The sequence below is a fragment of the Lepus europaeus genome, chromosome 3 (genome assembly GCF_033115175.1).
Source record: "Lepus europaeus isolate LE1 chromosome 3, mLepTim1.pri, whole genome shotgun sequence".
Lineage (NCBI taxonomy): Eukaryota > Metazoa > Chordata > Mammalia > Lagomorpha > Leporidae > Lepus > Lepus europaeus.
This window is the reverse complement of record NC_084829.1, coordinates 79,559,406-79,577,858: the sequence shown is the minus strand read 5'-3', so window position 1 is coordinate 79,577,858 and position 18,453 is coordinate 79,559,406. Positions and strand designations below refer to the sequence as shown.

General features: G+C 39.7%; 1 pseudogene; it reads right to left on the bottom strand.

Annotated features, from left to right (window-relative positions):
- Positions 1-1,760: 1,760 nt before the first annotated feature.
- LOC133756584 (glutamate dehydrogenase 1, mitochondrial-like) lies at positions 1,761-2,938 on the bottom strand (annotated as a pseudogene).
- Between the last annotated feature and the right edge of the window lie 15,515 nt (positions 2,939-18,453).

Genomic DNA, 18,453 nt, shown 5'->3' with positions numbered 1-18,453 from the left:
AAATAGTAAGTTCAGGGCAAAATGGATTGGCCCTGTAAGCTGCATGTCAACTTATCCTTTCTTTTTGGTTGCTTTCCATGCAAAGAAGTTTTACAGGGAATAACAAGAGTCTACTGAGTAAAATGTCTTCTCTTCACTTCAAAGCCTCAGCTGGAGGTGACAGAAAGCAGAAAATGAATTTTTTTATCAGGGGATACAACTGTGGCTGGAATGCCAGTGTCATTTTAGGGACTACCATTATTGCCCCTTCATTTGCATGGCCCTAAACTTGGATGGAGCGCAGATACAGGGGTGATTTAGGACCTGAAATCAGTGGCTTGGGTTGAGAACAGGCTCCCTAGTTTTTCAATTCTATAACATGGGCTGTGTTGCTCAGTTCTGCATCTCTATATCAGAGGTGTTTTTTTTTTTTCTCAAAGTAAATAAAAGTGTGAAAGTATTTTGTAAAGCACTGTGTCTTCCTTACTTGTACAATATTTTGGTACATAATAGCCTGTCTCAGTTCATTTGCCTCCTCCAAGCTATTTTCCCAGATTTTCTGTCTTGCTCTTATTCTCTGGGCACTCAGACTCCTGGCTTTGGGTCCTTCTGGTCCTGGCATCTGATCAGACTCCCTCCCTCTGGTCCAGAATCCACTTCCCATTGGCTCTTTAGCTGTGTCCTTGATCCTAATTTGGGAGATCATGTTGGCATTAGTAGACTTCTCTTCCAGGATCATGTTTGGTCCCTGGGACCTCGTTCTTCTACTTGAAGCCATGCTACTTCCACCAAAGGAAAGACATATGAACATCCCAAGGTGATGAATTCAAGAGGATTAGTTTTATAAGAAGAGAAAGCTGAAAAATATCCAAATATGATTAGGCTGCATTGAGTTGGAGGTGCCTATGGGAACACCCAATTAGAGCTAGTTAGAGGGCTGTTAGAGCTGGAAGTTTGGATTAAAAAATTATAAAGATGTTAATAAGATGTGAAACCCAGGATGTGGCTGAAATTGCTCAGGAAGAGTCACACTAGAAGAGAAAGAGTAGAAGAATGTTAGGGAGAAGCCAAGTAGTGTAAGGATAAATTTTGTTTTTTGTTTTTTTTTTGGAAAAGGTAGACTTTTAATAACTGCTTTTTATCACAGGTTAACTCATGCAGTTACAAAGTTTTAGAAATTTCTGAAAGGGTAGTATATTGTTTAAAAAAAAAAAAGTGCTCATTCTTACGTAAATAGCATCTAGCACTTCACTGGGACACCACTGTTCAGAAGGCCCTGGCTGTGTGCAGCCCGCCGCCAGGGAATTGGGCAACAGGCAGAGCCTTTCCAGAGGGCGGGCGGAGGTTGGCTGAGCAGGCCCCCCTGGCGCTGTATGGGGCCAGCCAGACTCCAAACAAGGGGCCTGAGTGGCTTTTCTGGGACACTCTACTTGAATTATTGTCCAATGGTCAACACCATCGAGCTTCAAAGGGAGAAACAATTCGCAGGATGGGGCTGTAATTGCATTCTTTGGACTCTGTGTCATAATTACAGGGAGTAAATCCCAACAGTTCTAACAAAAATGGCCTCCATCCTGTGCAGGGGTGAGGGGCATTCCCCACTGGGCCTTCTGCTTGGCTGGACAACAATGGGACTGATACGCTATAAATGATACTGTCTTATGTTATAAAAATACTAGCTTTGTCATTTGTCATGTTTATAGGTATGCACTGCTTGAGTTGAAGTTAGGCTTGTTAAGTGAGTAAAGGCAATTTTATTACAGCAGCATGTTCTTATTTTATTCTAAAAGAATAAAACGCATAAAGAGAAACAGCTTTTATTTTTGTTTGCAACTTGTAAAGTTGAGTTATTCTGATGTAAAATACCAATAACTCATCCAGGACCATGACACCTTCTGAAAATGCCACATACCTATTTCTAATGTGTCCAAGTGACAGCCCATCCCAGATCTGCCCAGAGCAAAAGAAGCACCAATGGATCACTCTTGAATATGTTGCCTTCCCTGGCGACAGCCACCAGAGCAAGGTGACCCACGGAACACAGAAATGCCTAAGCTGCTGTCTGGCACAGGTGATTTCTGCTTCCCCACTCGTCAGCTTGTACACGATCCCCTAACCTCACTATCCTTCTTCTTAAAGGGGCTGATTTGGATTGACTGGAGACTGGTGTCCATTACCTAGTGTGTCATGAGAGAACAGGATTTCCGTGTTACATGTAAACTCGTGATAGGGCTGTGAAGTTACAGGTGAAGAGGGTGGCGGGGAAGCCGGCTGTGCCCTATGTGAAGGTCACGCCGGCCTCATTGTACACTTTGAAGACTTTCTCGATGGTGTTCACGTAGGCAGCTGTTCTGAGGTCCAAGCCCAAGTTATACTTCATGGCTGTGCGCATGATTTGCCTGGCAGAACACTCCATTGTGTAGGCTAAGCCAGAGTGCACGATGTCTTTCTCAGATGCACCCAATATCCTGTCCTGGAACTCTGCTGTGGGAACAATAGGAATAGTTCCACCGTGCTTCCCGAATTTTCTTTCTAAACTCTCTTGAACAGGCATGAGCAAGTGGTAGTTGGAATCCCTTTCATATTTGAAGGTCAGACGGCCATAGCTGACATGATTCAGGTTCTTCAGCCACTCAAAGTAAGACACTGTCACTCCTCCAGCATTTAAGCAGAGATCTGGAATAACCATGATGTTCCTCTCCAGGAAAATCTTGTCAGCTTCGGGCGTTGTTGGTCCATTGGCACCTTCAGCAATGATCTTGGCTTTGACCCTGGGTGCGTTGGACTTGGTCAACTGCTTCTCGCTGGCAGCAGGGATCAGTATGTCACAGTCGGCCTCCAAGATGCTTCCTTAATACACCTTTGCCTTGGGGAAGCCCAGAATCGATCCATGTTGCAGTTTGAAGTCTTCCAGTTGTAAGGATAAATTTTGTTCACTGAATTGACTCTGTAAGGTCATGAGTAATATTTGCAAGAGCAGTTCCCAAGGGGAAGTAAGAGTAGATGCAGCCAGATAGCAGTGGGAATCAATAAATTGGGAAAAAGAGGTGACTTCATAGTCAGTTGCCTACAGCTATCCATGGATTCATGTGCTAACCAGTCATAGTAACTGAGATAGGAAAGCTGCATCATGCTCTTTACACAAAAAAGAAAGATGCTGGTGGCAGGACTAAGGAAAAGTTTGTGTTGAGATTCAAAGAAAATTTATAAAAACCTGCATTATTTATGTAAACTCTAAAGCTTAGCAAACCTATCACAGACCGTGAATTCTTTATATTGTATATATTTGAAAGAACAAAAAACTTGAATGAAGAAAAGATTTATTGAACTATTTACTCTGAATTTATCATGTATCAGGAAATGGGGAGATCTTTTTTCTTCACTTTGATAAAAGAATAGTTTGCAGGGTGGTTTGGATGGGCAATGGAGACACAATGTTCTGTGAAATTCTAATAACATGACATTTCCAAAGCAACAAGGCACTGCATTATTTTCCCAAAGGAGATGGGAATGTGGGAAGAAACCTTCCCTATTACCTGAAAATATCTCCCCCGAGTAAAAGGTTGGCTGGGTGTGTCTCTGTTTCCTGGTAATCCATTTGTGAAAAAGGAGGGCTCTATGCCATCTTTCCGTTAGAAACTAGTGGGGGGTGTGACCATTTCTGGACTGCAAGGGAATGTTTCTAAAAGCAATTCACACCACCAGTAGCTCTCTCTTTACCTATATCTTAAAGCAATTCCCTTAGTCATTTCTATTGGAAATCACCATAATAGTGAACTGATTTATAATCTTTACCAGCTCAGAAAATTCATTTCCCACAGTTGGGTTTCTTGCTAATAGAAAAGGGAAAACCTAGGGGGTTGAAGGTAGAAGCTGTGTTTCCCAGAACAAAAATATTTCTAAAGGCAAAAATCAGTGATTAGTTCTTTTCAAGACCCTGGATGTTAAAATTTCAATGTTATATTTAGGGGTTCAATGAGAGTAATTATTGAAATTTTTCCTGCGAGGAAATAAAGAAGTTTCTAGCTTTTGCAGAGTGCTGGCTAATCAGGTTTGTTAAACACTTTATGCTTATTTGCAAGGGACCAAAATAAGTTCTTAACTTTGATTGCATAATGGAGATGTCATTAATCTGTGTCTTAGCTCAAAGAATTTGAAGTTGCCCCACTCAAATGCTTTACTGCTGCTGCTACAACTGCTACTGTTGTTGCCACTGTTGCTGTTGGTGGTGGTGTGTCCTGAAGTGTTAACAGAGAAGCTGCTCCCTCCCAGTAAGGTCTCCCAAAGCCTAGGGGAACAGACATGCATCAGACCTGGCAGGCATCCTCCCTAGAGGTGTTTGGTGATAACACTCCAGTGAAAGGAAGAACAAAGTCCCTGGGCATAGACTGCCAATGCCTGCAAGAGTGTCTCAGCTCCCCACTAATGTGCCTGGGAAAGCAACAGAAGATAGCCCAAGTGCTTGGGCCTCTTGCACACATGTGGGAGACACAAAAGAAGCTCCTGGCTCCTGGCTTGAGCTCAGCCCAGACCCAGCCCAGCCCTGGTCATTGCAGCCATTTGGGGAGTGAACCAGAGGATGGGGGATTCCCCCCACACACACACACACACACTGTATCTTCCTCTCTCTCTCTCTCTCTCTCTCTCTCTCTGCCTTTCAAATAAATAAATAAATCTTAAAAAGAAAAAAAAAAGAATAATGGTCTTTGCTTACAAGGCCATGGACATTCAGGCCAAGACTTGTAAGGACGATTGTCGTGCTTCTGGGAATGCAGGGTGTATAAAGGATGGTGCTTAGCTCCTTCACCATTGTGGGATCTGGACACTGCCACTCCTGGTGTCCTCTGTGGCTTTGATGCCATACTTGGGTGCAGCAGTCCTGGCAGGTGTGTGTGAGCCTTCTAGCTACAAGTTTGTGCAGTCATTCCCCCCTGGTGTTGCAGCTGTCTGCTTCTTCCCTCTCCCCACTGCCCACTTAAGCCTGAGATATTTTCTAACCTGGGAGAAACCCTCTTTTTTACTGTTTGCTTTTAAAAATCATTTTGTCTGCAGACACAAATCCTTTTTCTCTTAAATCATCTGCTCAAATCCTTCTTACCATCTAACTCAGACCAAACTCCAAAGGCCAATCTCCTTTTCATAGAGGGTAAATACAGCTTAAAAAGCCTTCCAAAGCAGTCCAAAGAAGGAGGAAAAGTAGAGAGGTTAATTGTCATATTAAAGCAGCTTGTTAATGTCCTGCCAAAGTAGCAAAAATCTTATTGTTGTGTTTTGTTAAGCGCTCAGGCTTATAGAAGACCTAGCCCAATATAATATTCATGGAAAAATAGACACACAGCTCAAAAGCATACCTAAACTGATTGGCTTTTTTGAAAGCAAACATTCAAGTTTTGGACTCAGCACTTTCTCTTTACAATCCATAGGCAGCCATAATAATTGCTTTCTTGTTTTTGTGGACATGAGTTTGACTCATCCTTCTTATGTTTGTACATCAAGTGTTAAATACAAGATTTGGGATATCTGTTTCCATCACTGAGAACTCCAAAGGTTTTTGCAGGAAAAATCAAATATTATGGACACTACACTTGACATGTCAGTGCTTGATGGAAGAGAACTCATCCCAGCGTCCCACCCGCTTTAAGATTCATTCAGGAGCAACATTCATCTCTCATATTTAAAAGTCACCATTTGATTTTCACGACAGAGAAGCCTGGTGCACTCTATATGTTCTGTGCTTGCAACTGACATATTTGTCTTTTATAGGTCAAGCCATGTGTTTTGTTTTTGGCAGACATCAGGAAGAAGAGATAACATAGTTCACTTTCATTTTGTCAAGACTTCTTATCAAGAGCATATTCACAGTGTTGAGCGGAATCAAAACTCGGGAACTGTTTGGTGTTTCTTTTGTCTCTTCTGCCTCTTCTATGTTCCACTGAAATACATACTCATGCTTCACTCCCATATCAATTTATCAATCAGATTTTCCTTGACCACCCAGGGTTAAGTAAGGAGGCAATTTAGATTGACAGTCCTGAATATAATATATATTAATCTGGACACAACTTATTAGGATAACCTGACTAGAGTGGTGGCAGTTGGAGAAAAGAAGCAGAAAGAATCAGAGTATGTGTTTGTTTGAATGAATGCGTAACAGTTTCCATTGTTGAGCATTTACTGTGTCAGACATGACACCTGCTGCTTTATACATATTAACACGTTTACCCTTAAAAGGACCTTAAGGAGTAAATATGATATCACTATTGAACAAATGAATGAATGATTTTTTGTGAGGTTCAATCATGTGCCACAAGTCACACTTAATGGTTGGGGTAGGGATTTGGATTCATGTCTGTTTGATAAGAGCAAGAGAAACAGAAAAAAATGCAAAAAAGATATGGACAGATACCCTTATGAATAGATAAAGGTCTTTTTATATCTGTGATGGTTAATTTTTTGTGACCACTTAGGGAGTGATTTTGGATAAGATTAACATTTCAATTGGTGAAATTCCATATAGCTATTTGCTTTCCATAATATGAGTGAGTCTCATCCAATCAGTTGAAGGCTTTTAATAGGAAAATAAAAAGATCAACTTCCTAACCATTGGCTCTCCTTGGGTCTCCAGATGCCTGCACACAGAACAAATTTGGACTTACTACCCTCCATAACTGTGTGAGATAATTCTTTATAATCTATTTCTCTTGCTCTCTCTGTCTCTCTCTCTCTCTCTCTCTCTCTCTCCACACACATGTGCACACAGACATATACACACCAATATGCACACCACCTTATTGGTTCTATTTATCTGGAAAACACTGACAAATACAATATGTATGGATGTATACATGCATGCATGTATGTATATATGTATGCATGCATCATCTTCCTCTATCATTTTTATACATCTGTCATTATCATCATCACCTATCATCTAATCTATCTAGAAATGAAAAAGAATAGTTGAGAGAGCTGTGGCGAAGAGATGGTTGTGACATTGAGATGATAGATCCTTAGCCATGAGAATAACTATTTTTGAGAATTATGGAAGAAAACAAGCAATTCAAATGTTTTTCTTTGGTTATGTTCCTTCCTGAGCATAGGTACTTTTCAGTTTTGAGCATGGTTCTCTACAAGAGCACTTCAAAAAATTCCTGGAAAAATGAAATGGAAAATAAGATAATTTTGGTGCAAAAATTTTTGAAATCTATATATCACAAAAATCTTCAAAAAGTTTATAGAATATGTATATTATGAAAAAAACTACATATATTTCAAACTCTTTTTGCACCAAAATGAACTTATCTTTTAATTCCATTTTCCTTGAAATTTTTGAAGTACCCTGTATATAATAAACTAATAAAATGCCTTATATAGTATATATGTATTTTTAGATAAGTACCCCCCCACACACACACATGTACAAAATTGGCCAAGGAAGGCCCTGTTGAGAATATAAGGGCGGTGTTGACTTTGGAGGCACTTCCGCCTTCTGTTACTTCTATGGCGACATGGAGTGAGACTGGCAGCTCAACCCAGGAGACCAAACGATAGGTAAATGTTCCTTTACTGCAAACACAGCCATGACAGATGGAACATTTTCTTATTTCACCACAAGTGGCATCCTTATAATAGCAGAAGGGGCTGCAAGATACCTCCTGCTAAAAACAAAAAAAACGGGGTTTGTTCTGTGAAGACTCTGCTGGCTGGGCGGGACAGAGACTGGCAAACAACAAAAGTGCATTTCAGCTCTTCTAGTTCAAGTGGCTCCAGCTCTGGCATGGTACGAAAGGGACTCAATAAAAGGATATTAAAAGACTGAAAATGTCATGGTGACATTATCTTTTGGAAATACCAGACCATCAGTTAAAGTGCTGCTTCCCAATGGTACAGTTTGGAGGATTTGTAGCTGGAATTTGTGGGTTGTCTATTACAGTTCTCAGAAGCTGCTCTACTGAGAGTTGAGTGGGGAAAACTCCCTGCCCCCAACTCAGCAGGAATTATATTTAATTGTGCAGTCTCTGCACATCCTAGCACAATTTTTAGTGTTAGTAAATAGCCATAAATAAAGGACATGTGACAACTAATTGCATTTAGTTACAGAAAGAAGTTTTAGAGTGAAAACACATGTGCCTTAGGCTTCACGTTTCCTGTGAAGACTATCATTGATCTTTATGGGACTACAGAGCATACTCGAAGCAGCAAAGATTTCATTTCTTTTTTGGAGATTTATAAGAACCTCATCAATGGTGTGGATTCCCTAGCCGCATCCACAATGTGGAAATGCAGGTATATTTTTGCTAAAAGGTATAGACGCCTTCCAGCAAATTCAGCTTTAAAGCTAATGCCATTTCCCTTTGGTATCTTTAAAAGTTAGTGATGATTTCCCAAAGGAGCAAAATATTCCAACAAGCTAGGCCCCAAACTTTTAAGGAAATATTGAATAGGCCAGTGGTGCGATGGAATTTGGAGTACATGATATGTACATAATATTTTGCTGTTAGATTATTAGCTGCAACATGTCACATACTCAATTTTTCCTTGAGTCATTTTCTAATATCTAATATCTAATTATACAATATCATCTTTTCTGTTTAATTAATTTTCTCTAACACAACAGGGATTTTCTTTAATTATCACCATCAACTTTATTATTATGATTGTCTTGTCATAATTTCTTTGACAGGATTATTACTATGTAAACCTTGGCCTGACACAGCCAGATAGTGGAGAAATAGATGTATAGAAAAAATACCCTAATGTTCAGGAGACTGCAGTCTCTAACAACAATATTGAACTTCTAATTAACACTGAAATTTGTGTGCGCATCACAATTTACAAAGTACATCCATATCAATTATCTCTCTTAAGACTTCAACAACATTTTCCACAGTATGCAGGGTAGGTATTCTTATGTCTCTGAAACTTAGAGAAGTGCTATGACTTTTCTGGTCCTTACCCATGGCTTTGTTGGAGCATACTAGTTCAAATTCTGTGCTCTTTCCACTGTATCATGCCTTACTCAGCAAACCTTGTTATATTTCTCTGTTGGTCTAGCCTGTGTCTAATGGAGCAGTGATTCATATCACATATAGCCAGTAGGTGCTACTACATCTAAAATCTGGAGATTCTCAACCATATATCATGGTTTATGTTACATTCTAGTCAGTTAAATTGGGCCAATAAAAGTATAATGACAATAAAATGGAACAGATTCTAGGTTTTCTTCATAACTAAAATTTCAACACTCTTACTTATTATGGAAAAAAAGAGATAGTTTTGCAGCAAAATAAAGAGGGAATTTAATATAAACCCACCTAAGCATGTGGAAAGATGAATGAAAATGTCTTCTGTCTACATAGTATGATAGAATAAGTGCTGAGAAGCACCACATTCTATACTATTTTGTCCTTACAATTGTGAGATTTTAAAATGCTAATTACATAAAATGAATTGGTTTCCTGCTTGCTCCATGTAGAGAAAAATTGATGTTGTGTCAACATCCATTCTACCTTTCCCACACTTTGTGACCAAGATGAGTTAATTTGGGATTGATCTCCCTGCCTAGCTCTGCAAAGATGGGCTCTGATAGCCTTAGCCAATCAGCAAATGACATACTCTTGGCTGGTGTGATTGACAAAGATGATACAATTAAACCACCTATCAGTACTCTCATCTGATTGCTTGTAGAGAAGTGATTCTTATGTCTTCAGTTTCCCTTGTGACCCTTTCCCACCACCTCCCCCTGCTGCATATACACACTTGCCCACAGCTGATATGAATGAGGCCGTATGAAAGACATTGGTACTGGAAGTTGTAGTAAAAGCATGAAGATAGCCAGCCTCATGATGATATCAACTTGGAGACAGGGCAGTGCTAAGCACATTGCAAAATGTGGGGTCCAGCCTCCTGGAAGGACCATGCCTGAATTCTGTCTTCCCTCTGGACTTTTTTGTTGCCTTTGTCAATAAATTCCTCTAATTATTTGAACCCCTATATAAGGGTTTTGTCCCTTGCAATTCATAATATTCTCATTGATGTGTTCCATTCAGAATATGCAGTTGGAAACAAAGAATGTCAGAGCTGAATATCATTTATAAATTTTAACTAAGACAAGACAAAATGTTCCTGTACATTCGTTTTTAAAGAAACAAACAAAAAGGACATAGAAATGATGTGTGGACTTTCAAAATTGGAAATTTCTAGAGGATTTTAACTAGGTTCCGCTTCTTTAAGAACTAAAAAGATCAACTTTAAAATAATGAGATTCTACCCAGTAGGAGTCTTTATTGCTCAACATTAACACATCAATCCCACTGAAAAATGGATGCTTAGGTCCATCTCAGTAGCCTAATCACCGTACAAATTAGTGTGCTTATGAAATGATTGATTATCTGCCTCCTTTGAGGTTATAGTCTGCAATAGCTATTCACAAACTATGCGCTTTCTTTCTTTTTTTTTTTTTTTTTTTTTTTTGACAGGCAGAGTGGATAGTGAGAGAGAGAGAGACAGAGAGAAAGGTCTTCCTTTTTCCGTTGGTTCACACTCCAATGGCCGCTGCGGCCGGCGCATCTCACTGATCCAAAGCCAGAAGCCAGGTGTTTCTCCTGGTCTCCTATGGGGTACAGGGCCCAAGCACTTGGGCCATCCTCCACTGCACTCCCGAGCCATAGCAGAGAGCTGGCCTGGAAGAGGGGCAACTGGGACAGAATCCGGCGCCCCAACCGGGACTAGAACCCGGTGTGCCGGCACCGCAAGGCGGAGGATTAGCCTATTAAGCCACGGCGACTATGCGCTTTCACACAATATTTAGCTTTCTTACGAAGAAAGGCATTCATTAGGTTAAGTGAGAATTTCTATTTTTCCAAACATTATCATTAAATAAAATTTAATGGATTTAATTAAATAAAATTATGGATAAGCCCTCAATTAAAAATTCAAGAAATGAACAAATCATACAAGTGATGTTCAAGCTCTCTCAGTAAAGTAGAAATGATTCTAGTGAATTAAGGAAATCTAAATTTAATTCAAAAGCACCTCTTTTTTAAAAAAAGATTTATTTATTTTATTTGAAAAGCAGAGTTACAGAAATAGAGGGAGAGATGGAGACAGAGATCTTCCTTCCACTGGTTTACTCCTCAAATGGCTACAATGATTGGGGCTGGGCTAAGCCAAAGCCAGGAGCCAGGAGCTTCATCCAGGACTCCCACATGGGTGGCAGAAACCCAAGTACTCAGGCCATCTACTGCTGCCTTCTGAGGCACATTGGCAGGGAGCTGGATTGGAATAGGAACAGCTGGGACTTGAAGCCCATATGGAATGTTCAAAGCCCAAATGGAGGACTGGCTTCACAGGCAGCAGCTTAAGCCATTATGTCACAACACCAATTACACCCCCTCCCACCCCCGAAAAAGAACATCTTTTGCTAAATGTGTTACAAATGATATTTTGATGAACTTCCAAGTCATGTGATTGATTAGGAGGGTCACTAGACAATTGTATATCCTGAATATTTGTACGGGACTGTGACTGATATAGCGCTAAGAAAAACACAGTTCACAGCATCACACCTTCTATGGCTGATTTTATCAATCCAGAAATGGACTAGATGTATGTGTCACTTCTGCTTATTTGTTTATTGAGAGACAGAGAGCTCCCAAGCACTGGTTCACTCCTCACACGCTCATACCAGCCAGGCTGTGTCTGGTGAAAGCCAGAAGTCAGGAACTCAATTCAGGTCTCTCACATGAGTGACAGGGACTCAACTACTTGTGCTGCTTCCCTGCATCTGCATTAGCAAGAAGCTAGAATCGGAAGTGCCAATGGACTTGAATGCAGGCACTCCAGTACAGGATGTGGGTTTTCCAGGCAGTGTCTTAACTCCTACACCAAATGCCCACCCCTGTAACTGGAAGCACAGAGACATAAAAGTAGGTATGTGCTTTGAAGAAAAGTTGTTCAGCAACAGGTATTTATTTATTCTTGACATTCTATTGAAAAAACTGCATCCTAAGCTGCAACCCAAGCAAGAAGATCTGTATATAAAGAATTTTCATAACTATGTATAAATCAATTGATAACAAACATTTTAAATATGGCCTAAAGTAATACACTTAGTTTTGGGTATTTCAATCACATTTTTTTAAAGATTTTATTTATTTATTTGACAGGTAGAGTTACAGATAGTGAGAGAGAGAGAGACAGAGAGAAAGGTCTTCCTTTGTTCACTCCCCAAATGGCCGCTGCAGCTGGCGCTGCGCCGATCTGAAGCCAGGAGCCAGGTGCTTCCTCCTGGTCTCCCAAGCGGGTGCAGGAGCCCAAGCACTCGGGCCATCCTCCACTGCCCTCCTGGGCCACAGCAGAGAGCTGGACTGGAAGAGGAGCAACCAGGACTAGAACCCGGAGCCCATATGGGATGCCGGCGCCGCAGGCAGAGGATTAACCAAGTGAGCCACAGCGCTGGCCCCTCAATCACATATTTTGAAAAGTATTATCCCCAAATACAATAGATATTTATCTGTTGATAAAATGTTGATAAAATTATTGTTTGGTGAGATTTTTGATGATTCTCGCTAGTGTATGGATTTGAAATTGACCTTTGATTCAGTCTTCAAATTTTGGGGCCTCAGTTTTGTTTTTTTAATCTGTAAAATGCAATTAGAACAATGATCACTAAGATTTACTTTCAGTTAAAAATTACAAAGATACTAACAATAGCATCAACAACAAAGTCTCAACCTCAATCATTCTACCAAATACTGTGGTAGAATGTATAAACATTGGTCTGCTATAATATAGCTTACATAGCTATAATATAGTTACATTCTATGATTACTAATAAGTTGAAATAGATTGATCGCCCAAGATTTTATATCTTCTGAATATTTTAGGAGCTAACTCAACATTAGCAAAATCTTTTCTTCTTCGGAGTCAGGAATCACCATTTATTCTAATTATTTCTGGAACAAAAGAGGTTCCAGAAATTATGTTCCAACACAATTTAATAACTAATTAAACAAGTAGGCTACATGCTAATAGATCACTCTTGGAAAATTGTGGCTCTTTACTTGATGATGCCAGGTTATCCAAGTGGTGGAGTTAAGGAAGAAAGCATTCCAGAAGGGGAAATGGAAACACATGTGCTGGGTTAGAAGTTATCTATTTATAGACCCATGAATTGCCACCAAATTGAAACCATCCAGAAACTGTTTTCATTTATGTTTTTCTAAGCTGAGGAATTTGGTTTCATAGAAATTAAACAGAAACTTGACTTTGAACAACAATCAAAGCCAATACCAGTTTCTGAATGATTTGTTGCATTTCCCTTGGCTACAGAGCTTCAGTGCTCAATCATGGGAGGGTGGAGGGAAAAGAAGGGTTGATGGGTTTAACTGGATTTGATTTTCACAGACTCCTCATTTGTTACCCAGTAACTGTGTTCTAAGTTTCTGTATATCGGCTGTTTAATGATTGTTTCACTATCCTTCTAAAATAGCATCATAAGAAAAGCCATGGGGCCAGTGCTGTGGTGCAGTGGGTTAAATCCCTGGTCTGCAGTGCTGGCATCCCACATGGGCAATGCTCAAGTCCTGGCTGTTCTGCTTTCAGACCAGCACTCTGCTAAGGCACCTGGGAAAGCAGTGGAGGATGGCCCAAGTCCTTGGATCCCTGCACCCATGTGGGAGACCTGGAAGAAGAAAAGCCATATTACATCCTTACAGAAGAAAATTAAAAAGCAAAGAATAAATACACTTTACATTTTAAAAAATAACCTACTAATACTGCTAACTTTTTAGAAGTGGAATGTTATTATTTGTTCTTTTGAGAAGTGTTTATTGAGTAGCAGCTCTGGAGTGAACTAGTGCTGAACATTGTAGACACAGGTAAACAATATAGACCAGGTCCTCTTTTTGTGGAGTTTATAATCTAATAAGGAAGACAGACAATTAAATAAACATTATGCTATCGTGTACAGGTATTATAACAGGTTACAATAGAGTGCTGCAGGAGAATCTGTAAGGAACCTCTGTTCCAATCTGGACTCCAAGAGGTCTCAGGGAAGAAGAGTTATCTAAGCTGAGGAGTCCTATTTGGAATCTGAGTTAAAAGCAATTTGTTTATCATAGCAGGCAATTTGCACATAAACATAATAAAGATAGTGATTTCCTACCATGTGCCAAGCACTGTTTTGTAATTCATATGCCCTATTCATTTAATTCTCACAAGATGCCTTCAAGATAAATATTGTTATCTCTATTATAAGGATGGGGTTTAAAGAGATTAAGTGACTTTCAATGTCATATGGCAAATAAGCAGCAAAACCAAGATGATAATGCTAGTCTGATTTTGAAACCGTGGCACTTCCAATATGCCTAGTTAACAAAAGTAAACGCTTGGCCAAAACATGGAGAGGGGAGATTTGAAATATACTGCTTAACATAGTATGACAGTTACTGAAAAATACTATTCTGTCACTATTATACCTAGTGGAATGACCAGATAATATGTCTTCTCTCTCCAGAGACTGTATGACAGTATTAGTAGAGGAAAATCGTCTCTGGAAACCTACACTGATCAAAGGATGATAGAGTCACCATCATTCATCAACTAAGACTTTCAGTGGGTTTCTGGAGAATAGAAAAAGCAATAATGGTAGCTAATGAAGCAAGGGGTAAGCTGAAACCTTATTAAATGTAGAAGATAATGGCCAAGAAGAAGCACATGTCCTTCCTACAACTGAAGAGAGGTTCAAGAGTGTGCTAGGAGTGAGAGGGGAAAAGCAGAAGTGAAGCCAGGGACTGGAAACAGTGGTGTTGATTGAGAGTATTATTTAGAGCCATTGGACAAACTTTCCTTCTATTACAAGTGCCAGTAATCACAAATCAAACCCCCAAGAAGAAGATAATATTCTGTCTTGCAGGAGCCAAATGCCTCCAGAGACAAAAAATGCTAGCATCCTTTAATGAAAGGGCTGACCTAAAGCAAAGCCTGTCAACAAGCCAAATCAGGTTTTCATAATCACTTTTAAATGTGAGGAATCAAAGCTCAAACATTTCACAAAGCCTCCAACATGAAGAACCATTGGGGGAGGGAAGGAAGAAAAAATATAAATACAAAACAAAACAAAAAAAAGACCAGGGAAAATAGATATAGTTTACAGAACAGAAAAGAAATTGTTAAAGAAAGAAGCAAGCTCCAGTTAGCATCCTTTGATATACAAAGGAAGATATTGCATCCATAAAACACAATTATCTAACGTAATAAGGAATTTAATAGATGGCATCTAAAACTGATAGATCAAAGAACAGCCTAGTAGCATGTTATTTGTGGACTTGCGTAACTGCTAGAGAAGCAAATAAAAGACCTATAAGCCGTTGCCTCTAGGGAGTTGGGCTAGAGAGTAAGGATGGCACAAAACCTAAGATTATCATTTTGTCATTATAAGGATTGTGATGTCATTTTATTTAACTATGTGCATCTGACTAATGCAAACTGCAAAGTTTGTACAGAGAAAAATATTACATGTCAAATCATCTGTTAGACAATCAACGTATCTGTTTAAAAGCATTAATTGCCGGGGCTGATGCTGTGGCGCAGTGGGTTAACCCCTGGCCTGAAGCGCTAGCATCCCGTATGGGCACTGGTTCTAGTCAAGGCTGCTCCTCTTCCAATCCAGCTCTCTGCTATGGCCGGGGATAGCAGTAGAAGATGGCTCAAGTCCTTGGGCCTCTGCATCCATGTGGGAGACCCGGAAAAAGCTCCTGGCTCCTGGCTTTGGACTGGCGCAGCTCTGGTAGTTGCGGTCATCTGGGGAGTGAACCAGCGGGTGGAAGACCTCGCTCTCTGTCTGTACCTCTCTCTGTAACTCTTTCAAATAAATAAAATAAATCTTTTTTAAAAAAAAATATTAATTGTCCCTTCTCCTGACATTCAGAATAGTAATCAATGACATCATTAATAAACAATTTCAAATTATTTTTCTTTTATGTTTTTTATTTTTTATTTTTACTTTTTAAAAAATATTATTTATTTATTTGAAAGGCAGGGGTACAGAGAAAGAAGGGGAGTGTGTGTGTGTGTGTGTGTGTGTGTGAGAGAGAGAGAGAGAGAGAAAATCTTCCATCCACTGGTTTATCAAATAGTTGCAACAGCCAGCACCAGGCCAAAGCCAGGAGCCAGGAGTTCCTTCCAGTTCTTCCATGCAGGTGCAGGGCCCAAGGACTTGGACCAGCTTCCACTGATTTCCTAGGTACACAAGCAGAAAGCTGGATTGGAAGTGGAGCAGCCAGGACTCAAACCTGTGCCCATATGGGATACAGCATCACAGGCAAAAGCTTAATATTCTACAACATGGTACTGCCTCCCACCATTCCATTCTTAAAGGCTCAGAAAGCTCTTTTAGTTATTTTGATTTATAAATTTTATATGTTAAATAACTTATTATGTTTGGCAATGTGTGACACATAATCAAAAATAAAACATACCTAATTTCATATGAATGTGTTGAGGACTACCTACCAAAAGTGCTATTCCTATGCATCTTGTTCAAATTAAAAATTACATAAACAAATATTCTAAAGTCTCAGAGAAATTGGAAATTCTTTGCTTTATTTTTTCTGAATTTGTTAAGATGTTTCATAAGACATTTTCCCACTCAGCCCTGTGTTTTGTTTAAGCAATAAATAAATAAATAAATAAATAAACAAACACAGAGTAACTTTTCCTAGATGGGAAAAGAAGTTAGAGATAATATTCCTATCATTTTCTTTTGAGGGCAATATTGAATTCTGGTTTTGATGAAAATACAATAAAGCACACAAATATTATTTAATATGAATTAAGATAGTAATTGCTCACTGCTCCTGTATTTGCTTTGTTAACATCACTCAACTTGTTTTTGAAGTATAAAGAATCCCTGTGGCAAACAACTTCTGCATATTGTCCCTGTTTTTTTCCTGAGAAATATCTTAATTAAGGATTTTATAAAGTATCTCTGTTTTACTAGATGTGAACATTTCTTTCCATTTCAAGAGTGAGCTGCCCGGACAATACAATTTGGTGGTTGAGGGCTCAGGCTTTGGTGTCAAACTTGGGTTTGAATTTTGGCCCATGTGATTATCAGGCATACTTTGGACAGATACTTTCCTTCTCTAAGTTGCATTTTCTCTTCAAAATGCGTTGGCTATAGTACCTAACTAAAGAGTGGTTAAAACGATTAAAGAGATATTCAAATACATCAGTAAATTTATTTACTTCACCCTTAGTAAAGTGCCTGGAATGTACAAAGTGCTCAATAAATGATACTGTTAAAAATTTTCAAGGGCAGGATATACCTAAAAAAAAAAAAAAGGCTTTGGGAGCAGCACTGTGGCACATTGAGTTAAAGCCCCTGCCTGCAGCGCCGGCATCCCATATGGGTGTCGGTTCTAGACCCGGCTGCTCCACTCCTGATCCAACTCTCTGCTATGGCCTGGGAAAGCAATGAAAGATGGCCCAACTCCTTGGGCCCCTGCACCCACATGGGCGACCTGGAGGAAGCTCCTAGCTCCTAGCTTCAGATCAGCTCAGTTCTGGTCACTTGGGGAGTGAACCAGTGGATGGAAGACTCTCTCTCTCTCTGTCTCTCTCTCTCTGGATCTACCTCTCTCTGTAACTCTTCCAAATGAATAAAATAAATCTTTAAAAAAAAAAGAAAAAAAAGAAAAAAATAATGGCCTAGAGACCAGAAATATATGTATAATGCTAACTTGGTTATTATCTATGTAGAGGAGCTCTCTCTCTCTCTCTCTCTCTCTCTTTAAAGATTTATTTTACATATTTGAAAGGCAGAGTTACAGAGAGACAGAGGCAGAGAGAGGGATCTTTATCTGCTGGTTCACTCCCCAAATGGCTGCAACTGCTGGAGCTGGACTGATCCAAAGCCAGGAGCCAGAAGTTTCCTCCGGGTCTTCCAAGGGAGTGTAGGGACCCAAAGACTTGGGCCATCTTATACTGCTTTCTCAGGCTATAGCAGAGAACTGAATCATAAGTGGAGCAGCTGGTACTCAAGCCAGCACCCATATGGGATGTGTGCACTGCAAGCAGCGGCTTTACCCGCTACGCCACAGCGCTGGCCCCGAGGGTCTCTTTTAATCTGTGTTTCATTGCCTCATCCTCAGTGTAAGTAAGGTTTTACACTAGATTATTCCCAACATTCCTGCCAGCTATGGCATTCTAAAGAGTATGATCCACTCCTTAATATCTATGATTTGTAAGTCTATTGAATGCATCCAATAACAGAATATAAACTAGTTACCAATAAGCTACCATGAATATTTATGTGTGAAAAAAACCACAAAATTAAAGAAAAAGATATGCCTAGGAAGACTTAAGCAAGAACATCGCACACTCTTGAGGAAGCAAGCAATTTGATATAGAACTTACAGCAGAGCAGGTACAATAAGTCATTGAATCATTAATATTGACCTCACATTTGCC